Raw genomic sequence first — 10,502 nt, forward strand, 5'->3', positions numbered from 1 at the left:
GCCTCTCCCGTTGCGGGGCACAGGCTCCGGACGCGCAGGCTCAGCGGCCATGACTCACGGGCCCAGCCGCTCCGCGGCATGTGGGATCCTCCCAGACCGGGGCGCGAACCCGATTCCCCTGCATCGGCAGGCGGACGCGCAACCACTGCGCCACCAGGGAAGCCCTGTACATCTTCTTTAAGGAGGCTTTTTAGACTTTTTTTTTTAGTTTGTCACCCTCCTACCCATGAAGATTTAATACCACAAATATACAGTGTATCTGTTTATGTACTGCATATATGTCTGCATAAGAACAAGTAAGGTATTTTAACCCCTGGGAACCAGTTTTTGCCCCCTTGGGGCAGTATTGCCCCATTGAGAATGCATGTTTTAAGCTAAGCTGGAGGCAGTCTAAAGTCTAGAAACAACCAAGACCAAAACGTCTGCTTGCTGTCTCGCCTACCCACAGAAAATTTACCTTAGGCTCACATCTGAATGCTGAAGCCAGGGTTTCGTCATCTGGTTGTGATTTTGACTCACAGTAATAACAACATAACATTGTGCACAGTATATACTCATATATGTAATTCAAATGTTTTAATACTCAATATTTATTCTTACTGCTTGTGATGTACTCTATTTTTATTCTGTATTCTTTAAAAAGTAGTTTTTTGAGATAATTTGCATACTGTAGAATTCACCTGTTTTTATTTTATATATTTTTTGTTTTAAAAAGAAATGCTGGTTGTGACCCACGGACTTGCAAAAGCATGACAGACAGCCAGCAGAGCAATGCCAAGGCATAGCTGGTCTAGAGACTACCCACAGTCTACCAGAGAGGTGAGAAGAAAGATGTGGCAGAGTCCTAACCTTGAACCCCTGTAGTTACTGTAGTCATTGGATTTTGTTGTTGTTGGTGGTGGTGGTGGTTTTTTTTGCGGTACGCGGGCCTCTCACCGCTGTGGCCTCTCCCGTTGCGGAGCACAGGCTCCGGACATGCAGGCTCAGTGGCCATGGCTCATGGGCCTAGCTGCTCCACGGCATGTGGGATCTTCAAGCTGCCCCACGGCATGTGGGATCTTCACGGACCAGGGCACGAACCCGTGTCCCCTGCATCGGCAGGTGGACTCTCACCACTGCGCCACCAGGGAAGCCCTGGATTTTGTTTTAATAAATGCCCTTGAACTTGAACAAACTGGCTGTTTTAACCCCTTGGTAGGGGTGAAGGCTGGAGAGCTCATGGCAGGGGAGGGCTGCAGTGAGCTTTTTAAGCCCGCAGGTAAAAACTGCTTTGGTGGCAGCCAAAGGGCTTGCCTCCCAAGGAAGGTGAAATGGGCATCTTCATTCTGTGTTTTGTGATGCCAGCACACATACCCCTCTCCCCACCGAAAGAAGGTGAGTGGGGAGATGAAGGGAGGGAAGATTGGGTTTATCCATAAGAATATTGGAGAGAGTGGTATCTGTATATTTGATTAGTTTGCTGTCATTAATCTGTTAAAACGGGATAGAGCACTGAGCAAGTGAAGTAGGAAACTACTAAGTTTTCATTAGGAGACGGAAGAAGAGAGGGTCTAAAGAATGAGGTGTAGCTGTGCTTTGTTGGGGTCTATACATGGTCAAAGGGAGGCCTTGCCTATAGCTATAGGGAATCAGCTGTGCAGACATGGAAGTGAGTGGTCAAAAGGTCCAGAGGAGATTTTGCCCCTGCTTACTATTTTTTTTTGGTCACGCCTTGAGGCATGCGGGATCTTAGTTCCCCGACCAGGAATTGAACCTGTGCCCCCTGCAGTGGAAGTGTGGAGTCTTAACCATTGGACCGCCAGGGAAGTCCCTGCCTCTGCTTACTTTGACCCCAGTGCCAGGCAGGGAAGGAATATGGTAGGACCAAATAAAACTGAGGCATCCCATCCCAGAGCAGCAGAATAATAAGAGCAAATATTCATGGAGTGCTTACTGCATGCTAGAAACTAAACATTTTATGTTCTCAGATTTAATCTTTTAAAACTGTGAGGCTGTAGGTTATGTTAGTGCTCCCCAACACCCCATTTTATGTTGAAGAAACTGAGATACAGGGAGGTAAAGAAACTTGTTCAGAGTTACACGGTTACTTGTTCTTACCTGTAATGTAAATGCAGGGCACTGGAGACCCTGCCTTGAAGTGGTGAACCCACTGCCTCTGGGACCATGTCTGCTGCACCAGACTTCTGAGGAGTATAGCCTACCTGGCAGATCCCGTGATCTTCATTTGAGTTGCTTAGTCTCCAGGTTGCTACCCTGAAGTTTACTCTTAGAGGCTGGTGACCACAATACTGAAAATAATATTGTCCTAGAGAATATTTATAGTTTTTAAACTCCCTCTTCTCGAGTACAGACTGCTTTATCTGGGAAATACCACTTATTTTAGGACTCTAGAGTTGGACATTCAAATGGTAGGACTTGTTAAGTGGTAGTCATATTTCAAGTTAGTTCTGCAGACATTTGCATGCTTCCTAAGTGTCCTGTGATGTACCCGGTGCCAGGGTGACAAATGTTATCACAATCTGGTAGGGGAAATAGACACAACCAATGTTTTAATTGCAGTGAAACAGTATAAGAGTAAAAGGAACATTAAGGACTGTGGGAGATTAGGAAGAACTTCCCAGAAGAGTTAACATTTGAGTTGTGTTTTGAAGGATGAATAGGAGTTTGCCTGGTAGGTAAGTAGTTACAGAATAATTAAGTGAAAATTGCTAGAGAGATGAACAGAGGCTTCCTTCTGATATTATTGCCAGTGTGTTTAGATTCTTAATGATGTAGTAGAAGGAGTTCCCAGTTGTAAAATCTCCCCTTTTTCCCTAGTGTCCTGAAATGCCATTGGGATCCTATGCCTCAATGGTAGGGTTGGACACCTAGGGATTATACTTTGGGCCGGTTATAGGAGGGACAAAATTGCTACCCATATAGCACCTGCAGGCACGCTGCAACTCTGAGCAGAGTTTTCTACTTGTGTGAGAAGATGATGGTATTCCCTGTAGCCTAGCTCCAACCCAAGACTGATTGCAATTGCTCGGTGAGATTTTTCTTCTCTTATATGAAAATAGTTGATTGATTGCTATTACTGAGGAGGTATTAGGCATTCAGCCACGAAAGTTTATTGAGCACTGACTTCTTTTTGTGGAGGGTAGGTGAGAGCCATACACAGAAATTGGGTTTTTGAAGTATAACATGCATTCAGTGAAGTGTACAGATATCAAGTATACTGCTCGATGGATTTTTACATGTGTGTATACCTTTGTAACCACCCACATTCAGATCAAGATGGAGAACATTTCCAGCACCCCAGAAGGTTCTCTTGTGCCCCTTCTCTGGTAATACCCATTACTCCCCCACAATCTCCCCTTAGCACTATTCTGACTTTGTCACCAAAAATTAGCTTAGCCTGTTCATGAACTTTATTTAAATGGAATCATACAGAATGTGCTGTTTTATATCTGGTTTCTTTTACTTAGCTTTGTAATTGTGAGATTCATACAAATTGCTGGAGAGCACTGATAACCTGTCAAACTGTTAGGAAGACACCCAGAATGTGATTTATGCCACTGAGAGTTGATATGAATTTATTGGTGGCATTTGTTTATTCAGTACCCATTTATACGTGCCATACACCAGGAGCTTTGCAAGGGCCTGGGATCAAAGATGAAGAAGTTACTGCCATCAGGAACTTTCAGTCTAATGAAGGAGGTAGACACATACATAATTAGACATAATACACATAATTAAAGTGAAGAATTGGTCAACTTTTATGGATGGAAATGGTTTTTGAAAGATTTTCTGGGGGAGGTGAAATGTCTTCTGATTGTCAGAGGATTAAAATTTTTCCAGGTGGTCAAGTACAAGTGTGGAGATGTGAAGCAGCATGGTATCTTCAGAGACCTGCATTAGTGATGCTTTGATTTTAGATTGATTAAGATGTGTAAGAATGCCAAAGATATCACTTTGGGAAGAAATTTTGAGGGAAACCTTGGTGTGCAAGTTTGGCTTCTGTTTTAGGTGGAGCTGTGGGAGATGACCACTCTAGTGAACGGTTGTAAATGCATCATTATGGAGAAGGCAGAGAATGGAAGTCAAATTTGGTGATTGCTGTAACCAAGGAAAAACTCCCTGCAGTGCTTTATTGTTGATGTTGTGGAAGACTTCTATGAGGTTAGATAAAACTACAGAGATGCTTATAATGAATGTGGTATTTTTTTCAATAATTGAGATGACTTGAGATGTCCCATTAAGCCATCGAAAATTTCCTAAGGGTGGATTTTGATGCAGCATCTCTGCTTAATTGTGGGGTTTTGTAGCAAAGTGTGTTCCCCCTTATCAGTTTGCTGAGGCTACCATAACAAAATACCACCGACTGGGTGGCTTACACAGAAATTTATTTTCTCACAGTTCTGGAGGCTAGAAGACCAAGATCAGGGTGGCTGGTTTAGTTTCTTCTGAAGCCTCTCTCTTTGGCTTGCAGTCCTCCTTCTCACTATGTCCTCACATGGTCTTTTTTTGTGTGTTGTCTGTGTCCTGATCTCTTCTTAAAAGGACACCAGCCATATTGGACTAGGGCCCACTCCAGTGACCCCCATTTTTAACATAATTATCTCTGTAAAGGCCTGCTTTCCACGTACTGTCACATTCTGAGGTACTGGGGGTCAGGGCTTCAATACATGAGTTTTAGGATGGGGGAGGACACAGTTCAGTTCATCATACCCATGTTTCAGAACCTGCTCTAACATGTGTGAGGGCTGTCACCTGGGAAAACTCAGGGGTCAGAACCACGTCAAGACAAGTGGGGAGCAGTGTTGTAGACCAGAGTCTGCTGTGACCCCTGTGTGGGCTGGGCTTGCTCTTTTTTTTTTTTTTTTTTTTTAATGTAATGGGCTTGCTCTTAAATTGCCATCTCTGATTTCCTCTTGGCTGTCTGTGTACACATAAACCTGTGAGCCTTGGGTAATATGTCTAAAACTGTTAAGACTGGTATTTTGTCAATTAACAGAGATTGAAAATAGGGCCTAAGAAGAAAAGAATCCAACCTTTAAAGTCCAGGTGAATGTCACAAGGAAAGTGATTTCATAACTCTTAATAATCTGTTCCAGTGCTGAACAAACCATATCCCTTTCCTGCCATTTAACCCTTTTCTTTGATTAGCTGAAGTTAAACAGCCTTGGCATTCTCCTTATCAAAACATTTGAATACCAAAGAGCTGTTTCTAAATCAGATCACCTTAAACTTCCTCCTCCTTGTGCAGAAAGTTGTTTTCTGTAGAGGATTGTATTTTGAATTTTTTGTTGTGATGGCCACCTGAGAGAGTGGAGAATGGGGATTTTTCTTTTAAGGAAGTATCTTAAGGAGGCGCTTTTAGATAGTCACCTCTTAAACTTGTTTCACTGGAGACAGAGAGAAGTCTTGTTAGAATGAATTTTGTAGGGGCTGCTTTTGTTTTAGTCCACATTGGGATTCTGTGGTGGCAGATGAGGCTTGTTATAGGTACCTGGGAACTGGAAATCTGGTGTTCAGTGTAATAGTGTTTAATATAATGGTGTGTGTCCCAGAGTTGCTGTGGTAAGACCCTTTTTCAGAATTAGAACTTTAAAGCTTCTAGGCTATTAAGAGAACTCATGCAGAGTTGAATGAGATGTGTTAGCTCACATCATATTAGACCCAGCCTAATGTGAAGCGGGGATTTGGGGAAGTCATGAGATGCCCAAGTGTTTTCATGTTGCATCAGTGTAAATGCCAATGCAGTTCCATCACCTGTTTGTTCTTTTGCTTAGCTGTGGGCTGGTTGACCATGAGTTTAATTTTTGCCAGGAGGGTCTGGGTCAGAAGTAAGCATTTAAAAATCTTTGAACAGCATACAAAGGTAGTGTGCACTGTGGTTCTAATTTCTGTTTATATTAATATAATACTCGTGTTCTCTTTGACTTACTTGGGTGTTTACTGATGAATGAGGTTCCTTTAACAGATATTACTGAGTATATGTTAATTCTTTTATAAGGAGTAAGTTAGTTGTTTGAAATGGGTCATAGTTCAAAAGTGTACCCAGAATTTTACTTAGTTTTTGAAGAAACAAAACTCTTTCAAATCTGTTAAAAAGCAAAATTCAACTGAGTAAATTTTAAAGATCGTATTGGCATTATTCGACGATTCATGAATTAGGCAGCATCCCATCCAGCAGATAGAAAGGAGCTCTAAAGAGCTGTACAAAATGAAAGACTTATTTGCAGAAGGGGGTGGGACGAGGAAGTTACTAGCAAAGAGTGGATTGTTTGTGGCAAGGTCACTTTCCTTTAGAGGACTGCAGGGGTCTATCAAGCACTAGGGCTGACCAGTTAATTCCAGATTGACTGGCTTAAGATTCCACTCCTGGGAGAGGTTGCAACTGTAAATTAGGTGTTAAGTCTTTGTTCCACAGGTGATTCCATTTTGGTTCAGTTGTATCTCTCTTAACAAAGTTCTTCTCTGTTTAGTAAACAATATTTCTCATACCTTCAGCAAATTAAATGTTTTAACTTTCCACATTTTTCTACTTTGTTTCCTACCATTTCGTTCTCCTCTACTCTTAGATTTGACTCCATCTACTTTTTTTTGGTGGTCCTTGATTTTTTTTTCTTTTTTACAAACTAGGTAGATAATACTATTCTTGAAAAGTGTTTTTTAACCACAAAGGTGCTGACAATGCTCATATGCTGCGGATATAGGGCGCCTACGACTATTGGACCCACAACAGACTGATTTGAGATTCAGTGTAACTTGGTAGAGTGGTATGTTTTATTGGCACCTTCCATCTGTGGAAATCCTTGAGCATTTGCTGCCATATTTTCTAAACATGTCTCCTGACTTTCTTGAGTCCCCCCCACCCGCCCTTTTTAAATTAGAAATATTCAACAAAATAATTCAGATAATATCCTACTTCTTAAGAGAAGAAGGAAGAGGTAGGATCCATAGGTAACATTGCATTGGGGAGTGGATGCTCCCAATGTAGTGTGTCTTTGAGTCTTTGACCCCAATTCTTCAGTTTTCTGTAGTAGTATTTTACATTCATACCCTTGCCATAACGTCATTGTGGATGGAATTATGTCCCTACTCCTTGATTTTGGGCTTGGCTATATGACTTGCTTTATAGGCCAATGGGTTGTTGGTGAACATGATGAAAGCAGAGGTCTGCAGTGTGCTCATGCTGGTGGGCTTGTCCTCTTGTGCCTTTGCCATCACTGTGAGAAGAACCCTGAGGAGCTGTAGCCTCTTCATTGTGGGCCTCAGAGTGAGACCATAGAGCAGAGCCACCACAGCACATCTGTAGCTTAAAGCAGAGCCAACGCAACTCAGATGCCTGAGGGAAAATTAAATGTTTATGCCAGTGAGATTTTGTAGTTTGTTGTTGTACAGCATTATTGAGGCAATAGGTGACTAATACAGTCACCCTGCTGCATCCAGGACAGTTCCCGGGCCTTAGTAGCAGGCTTTCTTGGATGGTTTCTCCTCCTACCTGGCCATTTACAGGATTCTCAGCTGGCCCACCCCACCCTTTTCTTTCCACCTACTGTTTTCCTCATTCTATCTTATTGTTCTCTTCTACTTTATAGCTTCTGCTTACTTTTATATTATGTTCTCTCCTAATTTTTCCATGTCCAAAGCCATTTATGACTCCAGTTTCTCTTACACTCATAACTTCTCAGCTCCTACTCCTGTTGCTTATGCCTTATTCTTTCAGTACCTTCCATTTCAGACTTCTGAGAGAAAATCGACTTTGCCCAGCAGGTTTTTTTCCCACCCCAGAAATGTCATGTCCTCAGTTGTTGGCCTGTTTAGGCATTGGCCGCCCTTAGGTTAGGGGCCCACCTCTGGTCCAGTTAAATGTGTCAGGGACGTGTTGGGATGAGGGACATCTCTTGAAATACATGAGTGCCTAATACTGCCTTACTAATAGAGGCCATGAATGTGTGGAAAGCTTAGTGATAAGACAAGTCTTTTACATAGTATTGTATGTCATCTGGGGATTTTAGCTAGTATTGAAGCTTGTCAGTTTCTGGCCTCATCAGTTCCCCAGAGGGGAAGCTTTTAACTTGGCTTTTGCAAGTTTAAAATTTTCTGAGGCTGCATTCCATTTTTCAGTTTCCTAGTTCCAAGATAACCAGCCTTACAGCATGAGTTCTCAGGATGAACCTCTTTCAAGGAAAAATGTGAGAGAAGAGACCGTCTACTGGAAGGAAAGCTGACTCATGGCAAAACATTCCAAAGAATTGAGAAGAAAATAAGTTGGCCTTATTCAGAAGTTTTAGGCTATTTAGGCTTTCCCATAGCTTTTCTGTATAGGGGGAGAGACTGGTCAAATTAAAGCTGATTTATAGCAGTTATATGGTTGTGTTTAATTTAGATTTATCTCTTAAGTATTTATGTTTTGGGGTACTATTATAAGTGGTACTTTAAAAATGTTAATTTACAATTGTTCCTTGCTAGTATATAGAAATACAGTTGGCTTTTGTATGTTGATCTTAAATCCTATGATCTTATTAAACTTATTTACTGATTTTAGAAACTTTATTTTAGATTCTTTGGGATTTACTGTATTGATAGTTATGTTGAGTGCAAATAAAGACAATTTTATTTCTTCCTGTTTAATCTGTATGCCTTCTATTTCTTTTTCTTGTCTTATTGCACTGGCTAGGACCCCAGTATGATGTTGAAGTGATATGATGAGATTAGACAACCTTGCCTTGTTCCTGAGTTTAGGGGAAATTTATACAGCCCCATTAACAGTAGGTTTTTTGTCAGTGCTTTTTATCAGCTTGAGGAAGTTCACTTTTATTCCTAGTTTCCTGAGAGTTTTCATCATAAATGAATGTTGGATTTTGTTACTTTTTGTGTATCTATTGAGATGATCATGTGGGTTCTGTCTTTGGTCTGTTGATACAGTGAATTACATTAGTTGGTTTTTGATGTTGAATCCCTCTTGCATACCCAGGATAAATCCTACTTGGTCTTGATGTATTATCCTTTTTATACATTGCCATATTCAATATGATAGTATTTTGTTAAGGATTTTAGTGTCTTTGTTTTGATCTTTGTCTTTGACCTGTGGCTTCTTGTATTGCTGTTGCTGGATTTGGTGTCAGCATAATGCTGGCCTCGTAAAATTCGATGGGAAGTGTTCCCTCTTCTTTTGTTTTTTTGGAAGAGTCTATGTAAAATACTGGTATACAGGAGATATTGCAGGTTCAGTTCCAGACCACTGCAATAAAGCAAATATTGTAGTAAAGCAAGTCACACAAATTTTTTGGTTTCCTAGTGCATATAAAAGTTATATTTATACTATACTGTATTCTGTTAAGTGTGCAATAGCATTATGTCTGAAAAACAATGTATGTGACTTAATTAAAAATACTTTATTGCTAAAAAATGCTGACCATCATCTGACAACACAGGGTTGCCACAAACCTTCAATTTGTAAAAAATGTAATATCTGTAAAGTGCATGAAGTGAAGTACAGTAAAATGAGGTATGTCTGTAATTTCTTCTTTAATTATTCGGTAAAATTCACCACTGAAGCTGTCTGGACTTGGAGTTTTCTCTGTTAGAAGGTTTTTAACTACAAATTCGCCATCTTTAATAGATGAAGGCTGTTCAGGTTTTTTTTTTTTTTTTTTCTTTTTAAGTGAGCTTGGCTAGTTTGTGTCTTTTTTTTTTTTTTTTTTTTTTGTGGTATGCGGGCCTCTCACTGTTGTGGCCTCTCCCACTGCAGAGCACAGGGTCTGGACTCACAGGCTCAGCGGCCATGGCTCACGGGCCCAGCCGCTCCGTGGCATGTGGGATCTTCCCGGACCGGGGCACGAACCCGTGTCCCCTGCATTGGCAGGCGGACTCTCAACCAGTGTGCCACCAGGGAAGCCCCAGTTTGTGTCTTTTGAGGAACTCATCCATTTCATTTAAGATGTCCACATTTAGAGGCACAAAGTTAATATTATTTTCCTTTTAACTGTGTGTAGGATTTCTAGAGCCTCTTTTTTGAGTCCTTATGTTGGTAATTTGTGTCTTTTCTCTTTTTTTCTTGATCATTCTGGCTAGAGGTTTATCAACTTTATTGATCTGTTCAAAGAACTGGGTTTTGGTTTCATTAATTTTTCTATTCTTATTTTTCTGTTCTTAACCTCATTGATTTTTGTTCTTATTATGATTTCTTTCCTTCTACTTTATTTTTTTAGACTTTTTAGAATATTCTTTTTCATTATGGTTTATCACAGGATATTGAATATAGTTTCCTGTGCTGTACAGTAGGACCTTGTTGTTTGTCCATCCTATATGTAATAGTTTACATCTGCTAATCCCAAACTCCCAGTCCTTCCCTCCCCCACCCCCCTTCCCCTTGGCAACCACAAGTCTGTTCTTTATGTCTGTGAGTCTGTTTCTCTTTTGTAGATAGGTTCATTTGTTCCATATTTGTCTTTCTCTTTTTGACTTACTTCACTTAGTATGATAATCTCTAGTTGCATCCATGTTGCTGC

General features: G+C 40.9%; 1 protein-coding gene across 5 annotated transcripts in view; it reads left to right on the forward strand.

Moving 5' to 3' along the window:
* Window positions 1-10,502, forward strand: part of CHD6 (chromodomain helicase DNA binding protein 6) — a 228,940-nt gene that overhangs the window by 32,493 nt on the left and 185,945 nt on the right. Inside the window, exon 3 of one of the 5 annotated variants that reach the window (XM_055090838.1) lies at window positions 716-819. The exons of the other annotated variants lie outside the window; for them this stretch is intronic. The gene's annotated coding sequence lies outside the window, so the exon portion shown is untranslated. The remainder of the gene's footprint in view (window positions 1-715; window positions 820-10,502) is intronic. 5 annotated transcript variants of the gene reach the window in all.

The sequence above is a fragment of the Physeter macrocephalus genome, chromosome 14 (genome assembly GCF_002837175.3).
Source record: "Physeter macrocephalus isolate SW-GA chromosome 14, ASM283717v5, whole genome shotgun sequence".
NCBI classification, from domain to species: domain Eukaryota; kingdom Metazoa; phylum Chordata; class Mammalia; order Artiodactyla; family Physeteridae; genus Physeter; species Physeter macrocephalus.